Genomic DNA, 13,163 nt, shown 5'->3' on the forward strand with positions numbered 1-13,163 from the left:
ATTGTAACTTTCCTTTGAAAAGCATAAATTACAGTCTCATATAAATAACCTTTGATTATCCATTAGGGCACTATAGGCAGCTGCATAGTATGTTCCCAAGTAGTTTTAAAAGGAGAAATTTACTTTAGAAGGCTTCCATGACTTCATATGCCACCAGTCTACAAACAGGCTTGTTACATAACTAATATCATCAATTTACAAATGGATTGGGGTAGTAAATTAAATTATATTAGTTATTGTTTTCACTACCACAGCATCTACAATCCTTACTTATAGAGCATATTTTTATTGTCTTGGGTACTTTATGAAGACAAATAAATGCTTCTATTTAGTTTCTCTCATACTCTATATGCATTCAGCACACTGCCTGTTTTGTAATTTAAATTGAGGTCCCATTGTCAGTGATTGCTTGCCAGGATTTCCTTCTGGAATACAGATTGCGAAAGTGAAATGGAATATGCTGGATCACATTACTACTTCTTCCACCAATTTGTTAATGTAATTCCTCTCACTAAGGAAAGGACACCCTGAGAAAACCTCACTGTTGAAATATTTAGTACTTCCTTTTGAGGGTGCTTATTTATTTTAAGGACAGAAAAAATATATATATAATTAATTGCAAAAACAACAACAAATGTGTGCAGTGTGATACAGAAACATGTTGACTGACATGCTGCTTTGGTCACAGCACAGATACACATGCCTCAAATTCCTGCTAAATATAGCCCTCTCGTACAGGGCACGGCTAAAGCCATGAGCCCAGTGTGGAGAGGGGCCACTCAAAAGCACGGCCTGTTTTGTGCAACCTCTGCTTAGACCATTTTCTACATTCAAACTGAAGTCTGACTGCAAAACACACCTTGTCTTGTTCTAGAGACTGAGAATAAGGCCAGTCTGCAATGAATGAAATGACTGCTTAATGAGATGTAAGCAACTTCAGCAAATTTCCATATCTTGACTTACCGCTGCTATCGCAGTAACCCAGTAGAGATGAGCTGATTATTGAGTAATATGAGCTCCTGCTTATCTGAAACCTTTTACAAACAGCAGCAGATGATCAACCAAACACCAGCTTCGTATCCGTGAAACTTCAGGAGAAAAGCTAAATCCAGTCTAAAAGTCCAGGGTGAAATTTCAGACCTGTTAAGTTTGTGCCAAAATTCCCACTGACAGCTGTGTCTGAGAAGTTCCCCACACCGTACCCTGGCCCCATTACATGCTCATTGTATCACCTTGAACAAAGCACTTGGCTTCTCTCAATTGAGCAGCACACACTAAGACTCACGTGCAGATGAATATCTCTTGAAAATTAACATGTGTAAAGCACTAGAAAGAGCAAACGACTAATCAAGTAAAATTGTCATCTACTATTCAAAATGTAAGAGTTCATTCAGCTAAAATGTTTCTTTTCTGTAATAATTTTAATTAGCTTTTCAGCCTGACAGACTTTATACAACTGCAATTACTTTTTCATACTGGTCTACACAGACGCAGCTGGGCAAATTGAAAAGTAAGTAAAGCTAACCTTTAATTATCTCCATTGCAAAGGGGGACTAATATCACTTGCCTGTTATATGTAATTGATTTAATTAAACGCTATTTGACTAAACGCTCGCTAAACATTGGCTCCTGAGGCAACCTGAGTCTCCAAGTTATATTTCAGGTAGTATAGGCATCCTGAAAGCCCTTATTTGCTTCAATCTCCTGAAACTGCTTGGAAGCAACATCTTCCAAGCTAAAAACACCTCTGTTGTATCACTCCAAAATGCTGTAGTCCCTCACTTATACACAAACCTCCATGCAGGCAGACAGGCACTCACCAAGCTCACATCCAATTACCTCCTCAGCATGTTCTCACTGTTCCCTTCTGTCTGTCCTGCATTCATTTCAGTGCGTAGATCAGTCAGAAAGGACCCGTGCATGTTGTGTCTCAGACTTTGCACAGATTTTTTACAGTATGGCCAGACTTGCCATCTGGTCTTGCAAAGAAAGCATTAAAACACTGACGAAAGTAGACAGAAAAAGTTTAAAAGCTGATTGCAAAAGAAAATTTTAAAAACCTAGTGCTGCTTAGCCCACTCATACGCAGCCTATCAAATACATTAGCAGTCAAAAGACTCATGGAGAAATGGGAGACGGCCCAGAGAGGCTGTGAATGCCCCTGCAGGTGTTCAAGGCCAGGTTGGATGGGGTCTTGAGCAGACTGATATAGTGCTTGATCTGGTGGTCCTGTCTGCAAAGGAAGGGCTGAATATAGATGATCTTTGAGGTTCCTTCCAACCCAAGCCATTCTATGATTATGTGATAATTTCTATTACATATTTCCTGTTACTTTCTTATCTGAAAAACTGCCCCAAAAGGTGTAATTTTCAAACCAAGCATTGGGAATAGAAACAAATCCCTGCTTATGTCTGTCTGAGCTAAGTGATTGATCTTGGTTGACAATGCTAACAGTGCACTTCTGTTTCACAGTGGCATGAATCAGCCACTTGTTCTTCATTTTCTAGAGATGTCTGGGCAGCTGTGGGCTGGAGGAATTTCAGCCTTATCTTTGCCTACAAATGCAGTGAGATTTCCCCACCATCCCAGTCCATCTTACTGTCACCAGCACAGGAGAATCCAGCCCAGAGGAGGCCACTTGGTGCTGCCAACACAGCTGTCTTTACAAATACTTGTTGCAGAGTAACTCCACTGACAAATAGCAGATGTTATCTTAAGCAAAATATTTTGAAAGTAGGTGGTTCCCGCTATCAAATCAGTGTCTATGCAGATCTCTTCAAGTCTTCTAATGGACCATTATCTTTGAACAGTGAACTATTTAGTGATTCCAAGAAACAGAATGTATGTATGCTAATAAAACAGGTGTTATGATACCAGAAAATCATAGCTTGAAGGCTATTGAAGAAAAATGGGATTTTATTACAGATTTCCAAAAGTACAAGCACAAGATAATAGTAGAAGGCTTGAAAGTGTGAGTACAGGATAAGGGCCCCAGGGCTACAAGCACAAACTATTAGTAATAAGTTATTGCTCACTACAGGAATGCAACCTTCTGTTCTGGTATTAAGGATAAAAAGGAAATAGAATCAGAACCCAGTGTATGTAAAACATATTGGATATGGTAAAGTTTGCATGTAACACAGAATTTGCTGGCCAATGGAGGAAAATAAAAGACCTCTTAGAAAACATATCAAAATAACTCAAAGTGGGCTAAAAGCACAGGGGAAGTCAATGTCACTGTTAACATCAAGTGCCTCTAAGCAACTGCATCTCCAGACAGAAAAACAAAAGGCATAGAAATGCCTGAGTAGGTAAACGCACCCTATGTATAGCCATCTGCTGTTAATAAGAACAGCTTCATATTATTTGTGATTATGGGTAGGCTTATAAAATGTGTTCCAATAAACATTTCCTGGGATGAGTGCCTCCTTAAACTCAACTCTCTACCATGGAAAAAGGAATCAACAACATAATAACTCTATGATTATACTGCTAATGCTTCAATTAGATTACCTACAAACTCTTATATCTTTTTGTCTTCTACCCCACCCTGGAGGCTTGGCAGTAATTGGGGCACAACAGATGAGACTGAGCATTTCCCACCTGTGCAGTATTTCTTTTCATTCCAGGGTATCTGCTTTCCTACTTTGTTTATAACTGAAAGTCTACTACTGCCTTATTTTAGTAGTTGAATTTTGCAGGTGTGTATTAAATGGCTCCAAGTTAGAAGCTGTCTGTGAAGCCTCCCAGACTCTGTTGAAGATGTGCTGGGTGAAGATCTCAGTGCTTCACTCCCAACCTCTTTTAGTAACATCACTTTAGCAGATTTTCAGAATACACCACAGAACTGACAGTCTCTCTGATTTCTCCAGTTATTGTTCTATACAAGACATTTCAACACAAAACCTTAACACTAATAATCATCCAGTTCTGAATGCAAGAAATAAACAACTGGGGCCCATCAGACTATAGTCACCTGGTACTGTAGCATTTATCTTAAAATATTCTCCTCAAAACTGAAGGACTGTAGCTTTGGACTCATTCTCACATCAAGTACTTTAAGCATGACATTTTCAATAGATACCTTCTTTTCCAAACCACCACATCTTGTACCTGAGTATTTATCTTGCTAAGGAGCTATGTTTTTGGAGCAGGAATCCAAAGGGTATGATGAAACACACAGAGCTGTACAGCTTAGATTTTCAAAGGCAATGCATCCGGCACCCACATATCAAGGAGAGAGAATAGCATAGCTTTCACATTTTAAAGTTATCCCTGTGATTGATCATGACATACTCTCAAATATGATTTTCAAGATCCATAAAGCCATCTGGCACCTTGATTTGCCAATTTTTAGATCAATCAGAAAAAAAAAGAAGTATCAAAAAAAGGTATGAAAGAGAGAAAGACAGAGAGAGAAAGATGCTTTCATAGGCTTCATAAAGTGCAAATTTAAACCCTAGTCTTTATTCACTCTTTTATGACTGGAATGAAGACTAACAGTTAAAATGCTGCCATTCCAGCAGGAAGCAGTGAAATTCTTATTCTACCAGCTAGCCTAAATACCTCATCTCCTTTCCAAAAGGAACACAATAGAATCATAGAATCATCTAGTTCAACCATCAGCCCATCACCACCATGGCTACTAACCATGTTCCTCAGGGCCATATTGACACATTTCTTGAACACCTCCAAGGACAGTGACTGCACCACTTCCCAGGGCAGCCTGTTAATGCAGCACTACTCTTGTCTCCAGTAAGAAATTTTTCCAAATAGCCAACCTGAACCTCCCCTGGTGTTATTTAAGGCCACTACTTTTCATCAGGTAGCAGATATATGCTCACTGATGTTTTATTAAGGATACACAGCATATTTTTTAAAACTTCAGATGCCAAATTTTCAGCTTTTTGACCAACCATAGGTGAAGGAAACTGTCATTTTGATCATTAAGAAATAGATTGTTTCATCATATATAATCAGCAATAGGCTTTCTGACAGAGGTCCTACTACCCACTCAGTCATCTGCGCAAGCGATTTAACAAATAATCAACATGAGTCCTTCTACAAGCATTCTTACCTGTCCTTCACCAATACTCAGTGGGATGATAGTTTGAATGTCTCTTTACCCAGTCTGCTGTCTGTGGAATGTAGAGCACAGTCCAGAGAAAAATAAAAACTGAACTTCAAAAAGCAGTGAAGAAATGTGTGTGATAAAACTGATTTTCCTCTCCTCAGCAGAGACTTTCAGAGGTTCTTTTAACAAGCTATTTTCTGAGTAGGTCTGTGTGGGCCCAGAAGAATGCTGGCTACAAAGAGTGATTATTCAGGCACTCAGCTACTAACATGTAAGAAGGTAAAGCTGAATAGCTGTTTGCTTCTTCCACACATTCACAAGGGGAGAGGATGGTATACTTAGGATCTAGTTTTATTTTCCATACTTATCTTTAAAAAGCAGCTGTCCTTACATTTTATTTAATTTCAGCTTTCCCAGATGTCAAGAATATCTCATATAACAATATCAAGGTCATTTTGATCTGACAGTATTTGGAAGAATAGCTACGTTTGTTCCAATTAAGTCATTTTTTAATTTTTTTTTTCCAACAAAAGAGCTTGTGTGAAGAGTTGTTATTTTACAAACTTGACTTTGTCTCATCAAGAAAAAATATTTTGAGCTTTGTACACTGCATAATCACTGAGCTGAATAGTCATGCACCATTCCTCAGATATTTTTGAGTGTAGGAAAAAGAATGGGAGTATATTTTCCAAAGCTGACTGTACATTTTGTACCAAGAACAAGTTTAATTACTTTAGCCAAGAAATTCAGGCAGTTTGGAAACTGATTTCTATGCTCTGCTCTGCCTCAGGCTTCTTCAGCAGCCCTGTTCAAGGTCTTTCACTATGTCTACTCTAAAACATTCCAACAGTCCATAGCTAACCACAGCTTCAGTCTTTACCCTGTGTTCACAGATGAACTACATCCACTTGGCATTATTTGTCTAATCTTTTGTGACAATAACATACCTACTTAGCACATTACTTTACACATTAGCTTAGAAGAACTTTCATTTCTTCCTTTTTGTCCCCTGAATATATATGTCATCTATCAGTGTTACCACTTGAGTCAAGAAGTTCTTCATAAGTAGGACAACAATCCCTTTCAAATCGGTATCTTTACCCTAAAGTCAAGTTCTGAATTTGCCCTGCAAGTCATATTTCTATCAGAACAGAAATACAAATGATGCTGTTTACTTTCATAATCAGGTCTTCCTTCTGGCTAGCCTTATGTTCTCGGTCTTACATTTCAGTGTCAACAAGTCTGACCAACAATATTTTTCTTCCTCCATCTATTTGTTCTTATAATTCACCTGGATTTCTCTCAGCCACTTTTCACTTTCAGTTTGCAGCTACCTATATCTAGAGTTCACAACATCTCAAGCAGACCTTGGGAAAAACAAGAAAACACTGTGTATCCAGGTGCTGGGCTTCTTGACCAAGGATGCTACTAATGCCAATCTTCTAAGCAAGAGTCTCCCAGATTTGAGTAAAGCCTTGTCAGTGTTATCTTCCAATGTACACTTTAGACTTTAAGATGAAAATGTGCAAATAATATCTCTATAAGTACTATAATCAAAAGGATCATTGCATCATAAGAGGAGAAGGTGATTTAATTTTATTTTACATATTGTCATTTACTTCCTAGTGATATTTTCTTCAGAAGCTTACAGTATAAGAATACAGGTGATGACATAATGGAAAATGTTTTCAATCCAGTAGCAAAGAATACAGATTCAGTACATGATTCCTACACAGCTGTATTCTCACACTGCGTCTTCCCTCTAACTAGTCAAAGGAAGACGTGGATTTAATAATCACTTCTTCAGATTAAAGAAGCAATTTAGTTCTTTTATTAGCAGAACTGCATTTTTCAATATTTCATAAAGATTTTAATCATCTTAAAACATATCAAACCTTCTATAATAACCAATAGTAAAGTCAGTACTATCAAGGCTTATTCTAGAAGCAATTCAAGGGTGTTACTTGAAGATTATTAAACTACTCTCATCACTAGGGAAAACCAGTTGCCTTCAAGCTGTGCATTAGGTGACATAACTAATATGGGATGTACTCTTTCCCTCCTCTTGTCCAGCAGCTTAGCATTTTGATATTTAGAAGTACTGTAGAGTCATGGTTACCTTGTGCTACATTTTGTACAAGCAACAGTTGAAGATACATGCCTTGTGCTTCAAAATATATTCTAAAATTCTACAGCCTTTCAAAGAGATTTGTGTTCCTTTTACCTTAGCAGAAGCTGAGCCTGCAGACTCCTAAAAGATTTAGTAAGAATGTTGCTTGCTTATTGCTGTATACTGAAATGCCAGCATTGAGAAGACTTTAGATTAAATTGTTCAGGGATTCTTTTCTTCACTGTGAACAGTTCTTTACTGAGAACTACTTGCAATCAGTCAAATTTTACCTGAGAATCCAATGAAAATGGATTTCATTTCACAGTGTAGTCTTAGCTTTGGCAATGAAAGAAGTATATCTTGGATGCCAGTTGAACACTGTTTCTATCATTACTAGTAATAGAAAAATGCCACTTATCAGCATGCTCACAATTACATCTACATTATTTCTGTAAGAGTTTCAGTGAAGAGATTCAGTGAAGAGATTCAATGAATGAAGAAGCAACAGACTCAACTTCAAGTCAGAGCTCTGGAAAATAATATTATATATGCACAATCTGTTACCAACAGAGATTGCTTTCTGTTTTTAATCCATGTCCTGAAATCTCATGTTATCATTCTTTATCCCGGAGCATATCCTGCAAGCAATAATAAGAAATTGCAAGTTTTTCTAACGTTTTGACATCTGTATGCACAAAGCAACGTGTAGTCTGTTAAGATTCATAATCAATGCCTTGTGAACATCTTCAGAGGTTTATATAACACAGAACCATATCCAGGCTCACTCTAAAATATAGTCTTAAAACCATAACACTGTAAGTCCAACTGCAAACCATGTAATTTTATTTATGCATGCTTTGTACTAAATATTTGTGTTATTTTAAGATTATCTCAAACTGTTTTTTAAGAGTCTCTGTCTTTTTTATGGTAGTAGATTTTATGTTCTTTCTCATTAATGCTTGGGAAAAATAAATAAATAATGATAAAAAGGTGATTAAGAGTTTAGTCAGTTCAGTCTTGCATACATTGTCCATGTGACGTTTTGATTGCAGCAGAAGCCGCAGGTCAATGGGAGAGCTCAGCCACTCCAGAAAAGCAGATGGTGCAAGTGTCTGCAGGATCAGTCCTCTTCTCTGAAACGCCCTTTCTCTAACTTTTAAAGGAAATGGATCGACAGATGCAGTTTACAAAAAAGAGAGCAACTTCATGTGGTACATGCCTTACAGCTCCAGTCTCTGATTTTGCATCTGCCCTGTCTGTTCAGTCTTGTTTGTTAACTAGCCAGAAACTGGCACTGTAAAAGTAGTTGGAAATCTAAGGAAATGAAACTAGTTATTTTTGGAAGTGACTCAGATGCTCTCTTGTACCTCGTACTTATTTTTACTTTACTGCTTTCCAGTAAAGATCCTTGTAGGAAATTACCAGATATAGTAGGAGCTGTTAACTTTCTTTCGTTTAAAAATGTATGCATTCAATTTCACCAGAAGAAACCAAACACTATGCTTCTTGCAGCTGAATCTGTATTGCCATTTTACATAGGAAAACTTATCTCCTTTGCAGTTCTGAAGTGGACCAAGAATTTTTCATTAAAGCATTTTCTTCCACATAACAAGACAGTTTGCTGAAACAAAATCTTTTAACAGAACATATTTGCTGTTACTCACTTTTCATCTAGAAGATTCTTTGAATCCAGGATGGACTAACTTGTGTAAACACCGAGATGGACTGACAGACTGGTTTGAAAATGTCTGTCTTTGAAAAGCAAGATGCAAGCATACTCCAAGTTCCCTACAGTGATAATGCATGCTCCATCTACCAGGTAATTAGCTATTTTCAGCTGTCTCTTTCTCAGATATTTTTCAGCATAAGCTTTGAAAGATGACATCCTCAATTATCATCTGAAAACAAACTGACAAAGGCTGAAACTTTCCTTCAGATAAAGTTTTCTCCTGGCCAGAAATGTCAAACTCAGACACAGAACATTGTAGAGGTGATATAACGTGCCGGGACTGGTGAAAGGAATAAGCCCAAAAATGCTTGAGTCCTTGGGTGGAGGAAGCCCATCTGATGAGTGACCAAGAAGCTCCAGGCAAATATAGGAGAACATCTATAGTTCTGCAGCACTCACTAGTACCTGCCTTTTATCTGAGTGCAGCCAAGACTCATGGCAGCACTGAAGATCACAAACAAGCCAGAAGACTGCAGCTGAAGTGTCTGAACCGAAGAGCTGTCATCAGCTCTTATTCTTCTTGCAAAACAAAACAGTTCAGGAAAGCATATGTTTGCAGATAGGTTTGAAACCATTATGAGGCATTTTTCTTTGGCTAGAATCTCAAACATTAATCAGAGCACTCAAAATGAAGAGGCATTTGGCATGCTTTCTGTAGAAAGTGTGTGTGTATAACAAAAGAAGGGAGAATGCTACGTGGGTGGAGGTGAAGTGTCAAGAATTTGGAATCTGCTTTAGCAAACAGTATATTTGTCCCATTAAAGTAAATTAGGTCTTTCTGTAGACTTCTTATAAGGATTACCCAGGAAAAACCTAGATTTTGTGTCAGTTTTTATGATCTTTTTGAAATCAAGTATAAGTAATATGTACTGTGATATCTTTGCACCTGCCTACTTGAAAAATATGCTTCATTTCATGAAGATTAATTAATGGCACAGTGCCACATGAAATATGCCTGCTCGTATTAAAATTCTAAATGATCAGTTTGTATGAATCCTCATAGCTACATAAGAACACACTTCAGAAGTTGCTTTTCTCATCCAAGCTTATCCTGTCTGTCTCAGAGCATATTTGCATGATTCTGAGTGAGTTTATTTTAAAAAGTTGTTATGCCATAGCTGAGGTATGGATAATGAGCCGGTCAGTTAAGTGTTGTTGGGATGCTCGGGCAGGAGGAGTTACAGATCACGCACAGCCTGGGCTCTATGCCATACCCTGGAGATCTCATTGTGCTTCTGTGCAGCCCCCACAATCATCCATCACTGGCATGATCCAGCTCTGTCCTTCTTTCAGTTTGGGTCATGGAGTTCCTTACTTGCCATGTGAATTCCCTTCAGCATCCTCTTATACTGTATTTGAGGATGGGTGGTATAGTATATTCTGTCATACTGATTCTGCTTTACACAAAGGGTTAGTGCTTAACTGAAGCAGAAACTAGAAACTGCTTATCCAGAGCCCTGGTTTTCTGTCCTAAACAATAGATAGCAAATTCTATCTCTTTTATTCACTCCTGGCCCAGTGAGCACTGAATTATGTAAATGACTTGAAATACTTTTATTAGGAGAAACCTCCTCACTTACTCTGTGCCTAAGATAATAAGGCATTTAAATTCTCCCTAAAATTAAGAGATCTGAGTTTAGCTCATGGCTTTGTCATGTTCTCATACATTTCTCCTAGCATTAGCTATGAGGCACTGCCTGAGACACGACCTTGGCAAGATGGGACTATGGCTGATCCAGTGCAGCGTTCTTTATAGTCTCATTCTGATATCTAGTTTAGAGGCCTAAATTTGGAAAGAGTCACAGCTGAGAATGCTAAACAAGGCGACCTGTTTTCCCATGGCCCAGCCTCAGATGCTTACCAGCAATAAGGGCCAGGATTTAGACTCTTTTCTAAAGCTGACTTTTCCTTGACATTCTCTCAGGCAGCTCCCTACATTCAAACTGGGTTTGCATTCTTTGAAAGAGGAAAAAACCTTAAATGATGTTGAATCTGATTGCAACATCTTCAATTGGCAATGAAATCAAATGTCTGACAGTATCTCTTAATGCCTCATGCATTTCATATCAAAACCAATAAATGCTATGTGTGTCTATCATTAAATAAATGAATCAATAAATTATGGCTTACTGCCTTCTGAAGGATATACTAAGGGCACTGCTAACCAGTTAACGGAAGCAATGTACAATAATGATATTACTGTCAAGGAATATGTCATAAAGAAGTCAATATGATATCCATGCTAATACATACCAAATTTATTATAACATCAAATTAAGAATTAATAACTCAATATTTTGAGTAGCTGGTGTTAAAAGTGACATTGGTAATAACAGTATCGCTTATCAAGATGCATTAATGTCAGTTTGCTTCTGTCACTGTCAACAGCTAAAATGTATAGAGATAATCCAGTACACATTTAACCCACCTCTCTCTGCCAACATCAACCTAACATGTCAAATTGTTCTAAAAAAAACACAAAGCACTAATCAACATGTTCTCCTTTAGAAAGTTGACACACTGAAGCTATCTGTCTAAGAAGCTGATGAATAAAGAACAATAATAAAACCTCTAGAATCACAGGCAAGCAAAGATTCCTCCAAACGTGGATATCATAAAAGGCTGACAGTGATTGAAGCTGGACATTCTAATCATTTTTAGAATAAAAAAATACCTCAGATTTTAGTACCACAGACACTTAATATGGTAATGTCAATGTAATAGAAATATCTGATTATTTATACGAGACCTTGAAATAATTTTACAGATTTACTCCCAGGAAAGTTTTTATAAATGGAAGAACTCAAGGAGGAGCGATAAACTGCATCTTTCATTATCAATAAGTGATACCCAAAAAAGGCCATTGGTACCTACAGTCCAGCCTAACTAACATTTTTTCAGCTGTGATAGCCTTTAAAAAATGAAAATGTATCACTTAAAGAACCAATATGAATGAAAATGACTTTTCTGTGCCAAAGTGCCACCTTCAGGAAAGATAGTCCCTAAGTCTCTAACAAGCTGGAAGTACTCCGAGGCATTTCACCCCTATTTAAAGATGCTCCAGTGTACCGAAGTGGTGGTAATGGATGCTTATATCGTGGTCACAAACCACTGTGTTCATGTGCCATTCAGATGGAAGGGCACCAACATAGCCGTGTACCTGCTGAAATCAATGAACAAATCAGGTTGAAAGAGGTGGGGTAGAAGTGCTGGGGACACAGGCTGCTCTGTGATTTTTTAAATTTTGCTATTGTTTTCAGTGGGGGGGGAAAAAAAATAATCAAATTTTGTCCAAAATAAGTTTATGAAATGGCCTATGCAAGGCTACATGGAGATGTATTGTTCTTAGAATCATAGGATAACCAAGGTCAGAAAAGACCTCCAAGATCATCTAGTTCAATCATCCACCTAATATTTCCACACTAAGCCATGTCCCTCAGTACAACATGTAAGCCCTGTTAGCAGCCTGCTTAAGAGAAGCATCAGCTTCCTTTCCGTGACCCCTCCTCTCTCAGACTGTACATACAGCTTCTCTTCAGCTTGGCTCCGTGCATGTAGATGTGCTCTCTTCCCTTAGAGCTACTGTCCAGCTTTCTGCTTTTCCTTAAGTAATGTACATTTTCCCCTCAAGGAACCATGTCCTCTCTGTGCAAAACAGTCTTCCAGAAAAAAGAAAAAGAAAGAAAAAGAGAGTACTGGTTTACCTCTGTAAGAATAAATTGAGAAGGAAATCAGATGAATCCTTGGCCATCAGCAGTGAGAGTATCTGAATAAGTTATATGACTACAAACTGGGTTCACTGCTAGGAGTTCATTGCTATTGTCAGTATTTTTGACACACATCCTGGATTTCATACCTGTCTCTGGCACTTTGTAGCCCTGGGCAAGTCACAATCATGCACTTATACAAAAAATATTTTATTTTTCTCATGCTGATGCAGCCACATAGCAAATATAAGGTATATTAGGTGAGGTATAACCCAATCCTTCTCTGTCCTAAAAAGGAGTATGATTCTCTTCTTGCAGACACTGTGCTCTATGAAATTAATCCTTTTTAAATGAGGAAAGCTACTCTTCCTGTTCACATTTTATCTTACAAGGTGCCTTTTTCTCAATCTGAATTGCTCTGCATTATGATTTTCTAACAGAAATGGAAAACTAATTGAGAACAATCAGCTGGCTCCTCTGTTGCTGTAATTACAGTAAATTCTTGCCAGAAATTATGCAGAAATTATGCACAGTTCCTGCATA

At 37.8% G+C, this 13,163-nt stretch overlaps 1 protein-coding gene across 10 annotated transcripts in view; it reads right to left on the bottom strand.

Annotated features, from left to right (window-relative positions):
* MLIP (muscular LMNA interacting protein) overlaps positions 1-13,163 on the bottom strand; it is a 92,529-nt gene that overhangs the window by 60,845 nt on the left and 18,521 nt on the right. For 2 of the 10 annotated variants that reach the window (XM_085542097.1, XM_085542091.1), the window contains exon 1: positions 5,078-5,198. The exons of the other annotated variants lie outside the window; for them this stretch is intronic. The gene's annotated coding sequence lies outside the window, so the exon portion shown is untranslated. Of the gene's footprint in view, positions 1-5,077; positions 5,199-13,163 lie in introns of those variants that run through there. 10 annotated transcript variants of the gene reach the window in all.

The sequence above is a fragment of the Coturnix japonica genome, chromosome 3 (genome assembly GCF_054131305.1).
Source record: "Coturnix japonica strain WE chromosome 3, WE-NBRP24, whole genome shotgun sequence".
Lineage (NCBI taxonomy): Eukaryota > Metazoa > Chordata > Aves > Galliformes > Phasianidae > Coturnix > Coturnix japonica.